Here is an 11,802-nt window from a genome sequence, read left to right as displayed (position 1 = left end):
CTTGCTCCGTGGAAGTCTAGTGCACTAACTTAGTCCTAAACAAGGATTGGCTATAATTTTTAAGAGTACACAAATTTTTATAAATAGTAATGAAATAATTCGTGGAGGACACACAGTAGATGAAGTGGTCAAATTCAGAGTCATCCGATGTTGAAGGCAAAGTTGGCAGGCTTTGATAGGTGAGAGGCTTTCCCTCTGAGGATGGGACACCCTTCACAGAGAGGTCAGCTGGTAAAGGCTTCTTTCCAAAGCGTTAGGAGACCTCTTTACAAGACTGGCGGGCATTTCATCACGTGCGTGACTGACACTTCATTTGGCTGTTTTAAAACAATGCATGCTTGGTACCTTATTATAATCCCAAACGCTGTTCAAAACGCTTTTACGCTATCGACCTCCTTCGACATGCTCATTAAAGCTTTCTGCTGGGCAGTATACATTAATAAATGGTTAGTTAATTCCACAGGAATATTACATCTGTGACTGACGATGACCCCCATTACTGATAAAAGACAGTTGAGAACACACACACACACACATCTTATTTTTTTTTCTACGAAGACTGTGGGGCCATGAAGGTGTTAATATGATTTGTTTACTTTTCCCATGTCCTGTGATTATTGGGCCTTTATAGATGTAGTCCCCTCCCCTTAAAAAAAAAACTTCGTTTTTGTGTATTAGAGTTTTGTCTGCCTATGTCAGTGTTCCACAGGCCGTTGAGAGCCACCATGTGGGTGCTGAGAATTGAACTGGAAGAGCAGTCAGTGCTCTTAACCACTGAGCCGTCTCTTCCGCCCCATAGATTGTAATTCTTGCTTTTGGAGCAGAGATCAGAAAGAATCCCAGAGATGAAGCCTGGATTGGGGTAATAAACTTGGGGTGAGTCCCTCTGGAGTGAGCTGGCTCCATTGGCCCATTAGCCTAGGGAGGAAGTGCCATATCAAAGGGAGGCTTGCGGGCTTTGGGGCCCTCCCTGACAGGGGCGAGGCTAAGGCGTTAGCTAGGACACTGCCGTAAAGAAGTTCAACGACAAAGGAAGATTTACAACCAAGTCCTAAAATTTCGTTAAAGTATGTCTCAAGTCTCACATCGTTTGAAGCAGGAACCCTGGTAAGGTTAGCTGTCAGTGGCTTGCCAGGCGGGGGATGGCACGGCTCAGCCTGTGTCACCCACCAGCTCTGACCACACCAGGGTTGTAGCTGCTGGGGACCAAGGGCGAGCGCCGGGGAAAGCCCGGTCTCGGGTGTCCCCGCCCACAGGGGCGCGGCCGCGCAGCGCAGTCATTGGTGCCCGGGAAGGTGACGCGCATCACTGGCCGTGGCCGCGGGGCCCGCGGAGGGCGGCGCGCGGCTGATGAAACCGGCTCCGATCCCTCCCGCGCGCGCCATCCTCTCCGCCAGCAGGTGTGAGCGGTTCTTTACCCCCGGTTCCTAGCCAGCTCAGCATCCCGTCGCCTCCTTGGTGAGTACGCGATCCCGGTGAATGTCCAGGGAGCTCTAAAAGCCTGTGTCACCTTTCTCTGTGCGTGGGAACCCAGGGCCTCGCGTGGCCTCTCAGAAAGGGAGAGGGTTCTTTTTAACCTACTCATCTCCGGGGATGCTGCGTGGGGCGGGCACCCGTATTCCGGTCGCCTCCTCCGAGTCCATCTTGGTCCTTGGCAGGCGCGGCGTGGTGTATGATGCAACAGCGGGAGGGAGTGGGCAGAGCGACCCGGGTACTTCGGCCACGCGTGGCCGTGCAAAGGCTCCACGTGGGCGCGGGGACTCGTCCACACTGGCCACCCCGGGTGGCATCCGGAGCCGCCGCTGCCTGGGAGATCTTCCCTTACATGGCGCGGTACGCGGCACCCCGCCCCGCCACGCGGTCCGGGGCAGTGTCGTCAGCCGAGACGCGCGCAGGGTGGACTCCATCAGGTCCTTCAGACAGGTCCCCTGTGACCGGAGACCTGAGATTCCCGCTCTCCAGGTCGCTTCCGTAGTCCTCAGAGGTCGCTTTGGAAGGACTCCTTCTCGAGTGGGTTTTCCTTATGACCTGATTCGGCCTGCACAGACTGTTCTTCCAGATGGTGTGGAGTGGGAGGAAGTTCTTCCGGCTCCGTAGACAACCTGTGCTCAGCGTGTTCCTTTCTGCGTAGGGGAAGACTTCCTGGGCACGGACAGGTCACCCGCCACGCGTGTCCGCAGAGCAACCTGGTGCCAGTGTCGCTCACCCCAGTCCACGTCCTGGCGTGATGAGATAGCCAGACATGTGCTGGGAGAGCCAGACATGTGCCCTCAGGAAAACAAAACAAACCAAAAAACTACATTTCCCAGCACCCACAGCTATTCTCTCACGTGCCGGAGGACAAGTCTGGGGTTTCAAACATAGGTGTATTTTTCCTAAAGGTGAATAAAGTTTCCCTAGAACCCCGAATATTATCTCTGGTTGAATATCCTCCCTGTGATGGGTCAGTTTGTAATTTACTTGGGATTTTCTTATAATTTCTTGTCCTCCATGTGTGGTGGAGATAATAGGAAACCACCCTGGTATTTTTAGTTGGTCTCAGTGGAAATCACTAGTTTTATATGAGCACACCCTTCTGTCACTAAAACAAAAGGGTTTAAGTCATGTGACCCAAATAGAAATTTAGGGGAAAGCCAACCCTTCAATGGAAACAGCTTTGAAAAGCTTAGCGTTTTGAGGTCATGTTTTATCTAAAGGGTGAAATTTAGAGGGTATAGAAGAGGGCTTGAATAAACAAAGAGTTAAGAAGAGAACAGAGATACCTCAGAGACTGGGGCTGAGTCTCACAGCCACAGGGCTTGGCTCATAATTACCGGGCCTTCTGTATGTATGTATGTATGTATGTATGTATGTATGTATGTATGTATGTATGTATTTAAGGTGTGAAGACAATATGGTTCCGTCAGGATTTCTCTTCTAAGATACAAGGTCATCTTATTTGGTAGATCCGTTTTTCCCCGCCCCACCTTGCCCTTTACCCCACGCCCACACCCTTCATGTTGGTCAAACTGGCCTCAAACTTGCTACTTAGCAAAAGATGACCTTGGACTTCTGTTCCTCTTGCCTCCCTCTGTCTCCCAAATACTGGGGTTACAGCCCTGCACCTGGGATCCAACCCAGGGCCTCCTGCATACTAGGCAAACACTTTACCAACTGCGATACACCCTCCAGCTCAGATATTACTGAAAAGTTTTAAATCATTTTCATGGATTACTCTTGGGTGTGTCTATGATATATGTTGGGGTGCATGTTTGCCCCTGTGCACGTGTAGAGGCCCGTTCTCTTGTACCTTTATGTGGGATTTGGGGATCGAACGCAGGTTGCAGGTTTGCATAGCAGACACATTGCACGCTGGGTTATTTTGTAGGCCTCAGATGGCCTTTTTAAAGTCATTAAGTGCATTTATTGGTGTTGAAGTCTCTTTTCTTTTTACTAAGCCCGATAAAAACAGGTACCTGTAAGGTGAACGGAAGCCTTCCTCCTTGCTGGCCATGGAGTTAGAGGTGTTTATTAGTACTAGGGAGAGATGGAAGAGGAAATCCTTGTTAGGGACTTGTCTGGTAGCCCTGGGGATAGCTAGACTTCTGGGCCATGTCCCTCACAGGCATCACCTGTGTCTCAGCACTTCACCTAGTTCTTGGTCATCACTCGAGACCTACAGGTTGAGAACCAGTGCCCTAGTGTTTTTTGTTTTGTTTTTCCATAATTGGTCTTTTCAGGCTGGGGAGGTATGGGAGGGTGGTATATGTGCTTGGGATCAATACCCGGCCTCTAACATCCTAAACATATGCTAGCTACTCTGTCACCGAGTTGCACCTCCGGCCTACTGCCTGGATATATTTTGACAGGAGATTGGCTAGTGCTTCTGTGTGAGGAGAGAGCAAGATGATGAGATGGGTAGCGTGGTGGGTGGAAGATGGATGTTTACACAGTGTATATGTGTCCGTGGGAATTTATGTCACGTGTTTGTGGGTGCCCATAGAAGTCAGAGAGAGTGTTGGATTCCTTGGAGCTGGAGTTACAGACTATTGGCAGATGTCTGAGGTGGGTGCTGGCTATGAACCTGGGTCCTCTAGAAGAGCAACAAGATCTTGTAAACGCTGAGCCATCTCCCTGGCCCCGGAAATTAGGAATTTGGAAAAGTCACAGAATAAATTGGCTGATTTATTCTTTCAAACTCTTGCTGTATAGAGACCAGGGTGGCCTCAAGCATGAGGTCCTGCTGGCTCTGCCTCCAGAATATTGGGGTTATAGATACACTGTCACTGCAAATAACCTTTTAAAAATTCCTTGTTTATTTAGAGACGAGGTCTTACTGTTTTGCTCTCAGCCAGCCAGGAACTCACTATCTAGGGCCGAACGTCCCTGGGATTCACAGAGATCCACCTGCCTCCTGGGTGCTAGGGTTCAGGGTATGCATGTTTACTTTTACAACATGCCCGGCTGCATGTTTACTTTTAAAATTTATGTGTATATATGTGTACCTGTCTTTCTGTATGTGCACCATTTATGTTCATTGTCCTCAGAGGCCAGAAGAGAATGTCTGATCCCTTGGAACTGGAGTTACAGGTGCCTATGAGCCCCCATGTGGGTGCTGGGAACCAAACTCTGTCCTCCATAAGAACAGCAAGTGTTCTTAACCACTGAACCATCTTGGCAAATAACTTTGTATATTCTCACCACTAAGGGATAGACTTGTACTGATGGAGCCTCTGGGGACAGTCCACCCCAAAGCTGGGGTCTCTTGTAGTTTTGTCTGCTGTGCATCAGCTCCTTTGGCACACTCGCTCCTCCAGATGTTAGTATGGTACTGAGATTGCCCTGTGGGAACCCTCTGAACTTAGAATTCTTTCTTTCATTCTATCTGTCTGTCTGTCTGTCTGTCTGTCTGTCTATTGGTACGAGTGCTTTGTCTGCACATACCCCTGCAAGCCAGAAGAGGGCATCAGATCCCATTATAGATGGTTGTGAGCCACCATGTGCTTGATAGAAATTGAACTCAGGACCTCTGGAAGAGCAGCCAGTGTAGTGCTCTTAACTGTTGAGCCATCTCTCCAGCCCCACAAAACCTCTTTGTGCTATAGCTGATCTGAGATAAAGACCCGGTTTCTGAACTGTGGGGTCAAAGGAGATGCTCCACCCTTTCTGTAAGAAAGGGCTGAATCCCAAAGTGGGCTTGTATCAGACTGATGCCTCTTCTAAGGTCCTTCCTGTAGCCAAGTGTACAAATGCTTTTCTATAGTTCATTGATAATAATTGGCCGAGGCTAGAGATGGCTCAGAGGATAAGAGCACTAGCAATTCTTCCAGAGGTCCTCAGTTTGATGCTCAGCAACCGCATGGTGGCTCACAACCATCTATAGTGAGATCTAGTACCCTCTTCTGATCTACAGACCTATATGCAGGCAGGCCATTGCACATATAATAAATAAATATTTTGAAAAAGTAATTGGCTATAGGTAACTTGTTTGCTTTTTGAGACAGGATCTCAGAAGTTGCCTAATGTATTAGCTACTTTTCTGCTGCTACGACAAAACACCGTGACCAAGGCAGCTGATAGGAGGAAAGGTCTCCATGGGCTCACAGGTTCCCGAGGGATGAGTCCATGATGGCAGGAAAGCAAGGCAGCAAGTAACGTGGTGGCTGCAGTGGGATGTTGGGGGCTCCTGGATTTCGCTGTGAGCCTAAGTGGGGTGAGCTAGGAAAGGCACAAGACTTTGAAACTTCAAAGCCAGCTCCCAGTGATGTACTTCCCCCAGCAAGGCCATACTTCCTAGACCTCTCCAAATAGCACCATCAACTGGGAACCATGTGTTCAGATACGTGAGCCTATTGGGAATATATTCTCATTCCAGCCACTGCTCCCTGGCTGGTCTCTGAACTCCTGGGATCATGCAGTCCTCTGCTTTAGTCTCCTGATCAGCTAGGACTACGAAGCACTGACTTCTTAGCTGCCTTTTTTGGACTCCTCTTCCAGGAGAGAGGTGATTTAAGTGAGATGGTCCACGTCATCTTAATCCAGAGTCAGGTTTGCATCAAGCCTAGCTGTTTGATTCTGTTCACTTTTCTTGAGACTGTACCTAAGTTGAGGAAGTTGGGAGGCATCTGGGCCCCAGAGGCACCAGCTAGCAAGTTCTCCATGCCATGCGGTCCTGGATTTGTGCTTTTGGCTTCGACTGCCAGGATTTTCCTCGAGGCTGACTCTGGACCAGGTACAACCATGGGTTATAGGCTACAGGTTCTCTTAGGCCTCAGGATCCATCCTTGGGCTAGGTTTGTCCCAGGATCTCTGGAATGCTCCTTAGCATTTCCCATTGGGAGGGTGTGGGGTGGGGCTTAGACGAACACAGTGACTGCTATTGGTCATAATCACCATTGCTCTAATGACAACGTTTACTCAAATTTCCTTAGAGGTCTTCGTTGGGAGAAGTGCCAAGAACCGAGGGCTACCTCTATTTGCCGTGACATTATTCTTCCCTTGAGGTACCCAAATGGAGTAAGCCGAGATGAGTGTTTAGGGGCGGGCGAGCAGTGAGACCAGAAGGTAGGAGAATGTTGTCATTCCTCGCCGTCTTGACTGTCTTCCTCCTCTGAGTAGCTTCAGCTGATCAGCCGAAGTTGCCTGCAAATGTCCACCTCTGTATTTTCTATGTTTGCCAGGCACCGTCAGCCTAGATCTTAGCATCTATCAGTAGGAGGGAAAAGAGTGGCTTCGTAGCTGAGTACGGCTAAGGATCAAATAGCTTAGGATGGCTTTGTAAGTCTGATGTGTGTTTTCTTGAAATCTCCTATGTTCTTGTTGGGGTGGAGGTGGGGCTCACAACCCCAAACCAGATTCTGCTGCCTCAATAAGCCAATTAAAAGAGCTCAAATACAGTGTGGCGATTTCTCAGAAAGTTAGGAAACAACCTTCCTCAAGATCCAGGAATACCACTTTTGGGTATATATCCAAAGGATGCTCAGTCGTGCCTCAAGGATATGTGCTCAACTATGTTCATAGCAGCATTGTTCGTCATAGCCAGAACCTGGAAACAACATAAATGCCCCTTGACCGAAGAATGGATAAGAAAAATGTGGTACATTTACACAATGGAGTACTACACAGCAAAGCAAACAAACAAACAAAGACATCTTGAATTTTTCAGGCAAATGGATGGAGCTAGAAAAAAATCATTTTGAGTGAGGTAACCCAGACCCAGAAAGACAATTACTACATGTACTCACTCATAAGTGGTTTTTAAACATAAAGCAAAGAAAACCAGCCCACAAATCACAATCCCAGAGAACCTAGACAACAGTGAGGACACTAACAGAGGCATACATAGATCTAATCTACATGGGAAATAGAAAAAGACAAGATCTCCTGGGTAAATTGGGAGCATGGGGACCTTGGGTTGAAGGGGAGGGGAGAGGCAGGGAGGAGAGCAGAGAAAAATGTAAAGCTCATTAAAATCAATTTTAAAAAAAAGAGCCCAAATAAAAGCAGAAACATTTATTCAACATGGTCCTCCTGGGAAGAGGGAGAAAGATATCCAGAGAGGCCCTCAAGTTTATCTTCAGGATCCTGAAGTGAACTCAGAGTTTCTATAGACAGTCGAGGATATACACACCTAAGCAGTCCTGGGCAAGGTGTGGTCCCGCCCACTGCTGACCGTCCTTGTCTGGGCTTCACTCTCACGCAGTCAGTGGCCTAACAGGCTGTTAGAACTCTGTGCAATCTCTCTCCAGAGACAAGGTCCCCTCTGGCTGGTCCTTTTCCTTCTCCCAGCGTGAGATTCCTGGAGAAATTCCTTCTTCTTTAGGGCCTATTGTCTGACAGGCACAAATGTCTCTTTAGAATATCTTCCTGTCCGTGAGACTCAGATTGTGAGAAGTGGGAACAGGCTGCCCTTGGGCGCGCTCTAGGAGGCTATAAGTGGCTGAAGGGAGATTTGAATTCAGGTGATCTGGCTTTGAAGTAACCCCAAGTGCAGAAGGTATCTGGGTGTTAGCCCTGCAGGACTCTGGCCTTGGGATGTGTCCGGCATTCTGGGTGCATACGGAGACTGTCCCGCACACTGCCCTGGCCATCGACTCTGTTTTTAAGTACATGACGTCGTTAGTACTCAGAGGGCCACCTCACCCCTGAGGAACATACTGCCTGCCCTCACGGGCTCCTGTTTCTCTCTAGCCTGGGACTGCGGGTCTTCCTGGCACAGCTGGAACTGGGTTCCGGAGGCAGCTGTGCAGGGTGCAGGGACCGGAAGCTGGCGTGAGTGGCAGAGGCTGGACACTGTTCTTCCATTCATTCAGGTCATCAGTGTCTGACTGGACACCTGCCCCAGACCCAGGAGCGCACGTGGGCTCTGCTCCACATTGCACAGTGCGCCTCGGCAGGGGCGCCTGTGGGAACAGAGGCGAGCCTCCAGTCTTCATGAGACCAGTGGCAGCTGTAATCCTGACCCCGCTGGCACTCCTGGCCTTCCTTTGCTGCTTTCTATCACGTGACGTGGGAAGTGTCCCCCTTCCTTCGAGGCCCCCAGAAAGCCTGAAACAGGAGCTGGGGGTCAGGGCCTGCAGCAAATCTCTGTGGCAGCCCCTCAGAGCAGCTCTTGGGGTCACAGCATGTCTAGGTGGCAGAATCACCCCCATTCTCCATGGAATGAGTGGAATCCAGAGAAACGGGAGCCTTGGATGGATCCCCTGGGTGCCCTTGGGGCCTCTGGGAAAAGCGGTATTGATCAGGGCAGTAAGAAGAATACCTTCCCTATTTTTCTCTGCCAGCTTTTTTAGAGTAACACTTCAAATTCAATGTCATAGGAGTTCGGGGGACCCCTAGGCTCCCTTAACTGTGGTCTACCAGCTGTTTGCCCTGCCTCCTTCTTTCCACCATATGCGCCCCCCCCCCCATTTACAAATGCCTTGTATTTCAAAATGTGTTTCCCACAAACAAGACTGGTCTCTTGCGCAGCCTTGGTATGCTGTCTTTGTTTTGGGTTTGTGTGTGCCGGGCCTCATGCATGCTAGGCCAGTGCTCTGCTACTGAGTTGCATCCCAGCCTGATGGGGAAAATACCCATGTCGGGGGAAGCATTCCTGCAGACCTGTTATCATCCGGCACACTCGGGAGTCCACACACCAAGAGTCCACACTCGGCTTTCTGTGCCCACACAGAGATCTGTCACCTTTTGGGGCGCTCAGGGTGGGCTTTTTGTACCTCCAAGTCCCCCCTTTAACACATGTTTCTCTAAGTAAGAACCTCAAACACTTGGGCGTTGCAGTAAAGCAGAGGATGGACCAGGTAGCATTTCGCAGGCAAAGGCTTGGCACTCGTACCAGGAGACAGGCTTGTAAGAAAGGCGCTTGTGGGTGGGGGGGTGGGGGGTTGTGGGGGTGTTCCAGCTCCAGTTTACCTGACCACCCGGACGTGTTTCCCAGCACCCCCACACTCCAGGCAGAAGCCACGCGTGTGGGCCAGTCTTCAGGCTGCCTTTTGTACCGTCACCCATCCCTTGGGTGGCTGCCCACCTGTGTGGGCTGCTTTAACCACCTTGGATGGGATGTATGTGTGTATCCTCCGGGTGGGGGAGGATGGAGGATGGAGATCGCTAATAAATATCTGGAGCGCATTTGAAATCTACAATGTTGCAAGTTCTCTCCTCTCTCCTGTGCCCAAGCCCTTGCCTTCTAGACCTGGCAGAGATTAAGGGTGCTGCCTGGCACTTGGCTGAGGGCCATGGCCTTGGCTGTATCATACAGCAGTTATACTTGCCTTCGGGTGACCCCCTGGGTCTTTTAGATGCCCCACCCTTGGGAAACAAAAGACACTTTCTGAACTGAAGTTTTGCCTCGCTTCTCAAACTTAAGCCTGAACTGCAGACAGTTTCCAGTCTTGCGTCTTGAAGCTCGTATCTCTTCATGGTTGCTTCGTGCTGCCCACGTTCTATCACACATCGCTCACGGAGTGAGCTCCCCTGCATCTTGGCCTGGGATGAGGATTCTGGAAGGTTTTTTTTTTTCCCCATTGTCTGAAATTTGTTTGTACCTCAGTTTCCCCCAGATGTAAGCCCACAGCTGCATGAAGAGACCTCTGAAGGTCACGATCAAAAGCTCCTAGTAATTTTCCATGTGTTTGTTTGTTCTTCTCCAGCCCCAGACCCTCTCCTTGAAGGAGCTGGCCTTGACAGTGACTCTAGTGGGCAGCCGCCCAGAGTCGGGGGTCCCCTGCTGAGCTCAGTCACTCCAGCCTGGCCGGAGCAGCACCAAAGGGCCACTCTTCAAAGGGACCCTTTGAAGCGCAGATATTTCCTTTCCTGAAAAGAAGGGAAATTACAATGAAAACGTATTGTTCTGTACAGACAATGTTCACTTCGATCAAAGAGGGAGCCGGGCTTATAAAGGTAGATTCACAAATTAAACCTGGACGCCATCCTGCGTGTTACTGTCACCATGGAAGGGAGCACTGTGGGTCTCTAAGTCTGGTAAGGCTCCATCCCCTCTTTACCTTAGGGTCCTAGTCCAGGTCTGATACACTGTAGCGTTTCTCTAGCACATGCCTGAAAATGTCTACTGATAAATTATGGTATCTTCAAGTTAGAATATTACTTAGTCACCAAAAGTGGTATTTTCCAAGAATATTCAATCTTAGGGGAAATCCTCATTAAAGGTTAAAAAAAAAACCTGGATATATTGCACAGGAAAAAAAAGGTTGCTAAAATTAGATTTTAAGAACCATGAATGTATCTCAGTGGTTAGACATGTGTTTATGAGCATTTGAGAGACCCTAGGCTATATCTAGCAGTGTAAATAAACTGTTTTGCTCACTGCTTATAGATCCTAAAATATTATTCAACAAACGCTTACTGACTATGTGATTAGTAAAATATATCGAAAGGAAGCGTGTCTTTGAGGCGAATAGTAATGCTTTAGCAGGTGGAAGGGACCATAAATTGTTTCTAATTTCTGTTGTGATCCTGTCCTGGCTCCTGGGGTAAGTTTTGTTCTTTGCTACCTGTGTGCACTGTGGTTGGTTCTTGGGTGTCAACCGTACAGGGTATGGGTGGCTTTAGCATTCCAGTCAGTGTTACAGGGTGTTGAGTCCTTGATAGATTGGTTCAGTCTTGTCAGAGAGGGTCAGATCGTGGCCTGATTGTCACTAGTCACTGCCCACCGTGGTTGAGAACCCCTGCCTGATTGGCCCTCGATTTCTTGCCTCTGAGCACTGTTTCTAACAAGATATTCTGGCCCTATGCCATCCCGGCTTTCTAAACGCATTGTTTTCTGAGGTAGGGCTTTGCCTACCTGCGGCGTATGTTGGCTCTGAGATGCTCCTCAGTGGGGGACGGTGTCCAGCGCCATCCCTTCTATCCTCTTGCCGGCTCTGTCCCTTTGCCTGATGATGCATGCCTGCGATGCGTGTGAGGTCCTAGAAGGCTGGTCTCAGGGAAGCTTTCTCTGGTCTGTTGTACCTCCACAGTGTTGGCCCCTGGGCCGAGTCTTCAAACTTGTTTGACTCCAAACCGCAATAAGAAGTAAATTTACTTGTGGCCAAGTACACACAGGGACACGATGACTGAGAAGCAGATTGATATGAAAGCTTGCTGGACTCTTCTTCATCTCTGCCCATGGTACACTCTGTGTGTGTGCACTCACCCTGGAAACGGGTCGTGTAGCTGTTAATTTCAGTCCTTTGACTCCTTGGTTCATTTCATCCAGTGAGATTTGGGGAAGAGCCCATCCAAAAGGCTAATAACCTTGTCTTTCAGAGTTAAGCACTGTGGGAGGAACTGGAAAGAGTTGCTCACAGAAAGGTAAATTTGAGGCTG

The 11,802-nt window shown here is 49.3% G+C and overlaps 1 protein-coding gene across 3 annotated transcripts in view; it reads left to right on the top strand.

The window, feature by feature from the left end:
- Window positions 1–1,088: 1,088 nt before the first annotated feature.
- Slc7a1 (solute carrier family 7 member 1) overlaps window positions 1,089–11,802 on the top strand; it is a 67,222-nt gene continuing 56,508 nt past the window's right edge. The window contains exon 1 of one of the 3 annotated variants that reach the window (XM_087902649.1): window positions 1,089–1,107. The gene's annotated coding sequence lies outside the window, so the exon portion shown is untranslated. Of the gene's footprint in view, window positions 1,108–1,299; window positions 1,459–10,420; window positions 10,459–11,802 lie in introns of those variants that run through there. The other 2 variants (XM_087902646.1, XM_087902647.1) reach the window with 2 other exon arrangements.

The sequence above is a fragment of the Myodes glareolus genome, chromosome 2 (assembly GCF_982192425.1).
Source record: "Myodes glareolus chromosome 2, mMyoGla1.1, whole genome shotgun sequence".
In the NCBI taxonomy this organism is placed as follows: domain Eukaryota; kingdom Metazoa; phylum Chordata; class Mammalia; order Rodentia; family Cricetidae; genus Myodes; species Myodes glareolus.
This window is presented reverse-complemented; position numbering and strand designations above follow the sequence as displayed.